We start from the raw sequence: 1,135 nt of genomic DNA on the forward strand, positions 1-1,135 counted from the left end.
GTTCCATGTGCCCCCCATTTTTTTTATTGTAGTTGATTTCTAATTTTATGTCATTGTGATCTGAGAAGATGCTTGATATGATTTCTATTTTCTTGAATTATGAAGAGACTTTGCCTGTGTCCCAATATGTTGTGTATCTTTGAAAATGTCCCATGTGTACTTGAGAACAATGTATATTCTGTAGCTTTGGGGTGAAATGTTCTGAAGATGCCAATTAAGTCCTTCTGATCTGATGAGTCATTTAAGATTGCTGTTTCTTTGCTGATTTTTTTGTTTAGAGGTTTTATCCAGTGGTGTCAATGGTGTATTACAGTCTCCTACTATGATTGTATTGCTTTTGATCTCTCCCTTGATATCTTCCAGAGTTGTTTTATGTATTTGGGTACTCCTGTATTGGGTGCATAAATGTGTACCAGAGTTATATCCTCTTGTTAAATTGCTCCCTTTAGTATTATGAAGTGGCCTTCCTTATCTCTTGTTATGGTCTATTTTGTCAGATATAAGTATTGCAACCCCAGGTTTGTTCTCATTTCCATTTGCCTGAAAAAGTTTTTTCCATCTCTTCACTATCAGTCTGTGTGAATCCTTTGTTCTGAGGTGATTCTCTTGAAGACAGCAAATATATGGGTCATGCTTTCTTATCCATTCAGCTACCCTATGTCTTTTAACTGGAGCATTTAATCAATTTATGTTTAATGTTATGTTCAATGTTATTGAGAAGTCCTTGTTTGTCTCCATTTCTATTCTTTATGCTTTTGTTCTTTCTTGCCTTTCTATTTTTTCTTTTTACTGCAGTCCCTCTGGCATTTCTTGAATTGCTAGATTGGTTTTAATAAACTCCCATAGTCTTTTTTTGTCTGTGAAGCTCCTGATTCCACCTTCTATTTTGAATGATGTCCTTGCTGGGTATAGTATTCTTGGATTCAGTCCCTTGCTTTGCATCACTTTGTATATTTCTCTTTTTTGTAATTAAGTCTTTATTGTTCAGATTATTACAGTTGTTCCTCGTTTTTCCCCTCATAACTCCCCTCCTCCCAGTTCCCACCCCGCCCTCCGCCCTCCCTCCCCACCCACTGTCCTCATCCATAGATGTACGATTTTTGTCCAGTCTCTTCCTGCATCTCTTGAGATAATG

The sequence above is a fragment of the Myotis davidii genome, unplaced genomic scaffold, assembly GCF_000327345.1.
Source record: "Myotis davidii unplaced genomic scaffold, ASM32734v1 scaffold1711, whole genome shotgun sequence".
Classification (NCBI taxonomy): domain Eukaryota; kingdom Metazoa; phylum Chordata; class Mammalia; order Chiroptera; family Vespertilionidae; genus Myotis; species Myotis davidii.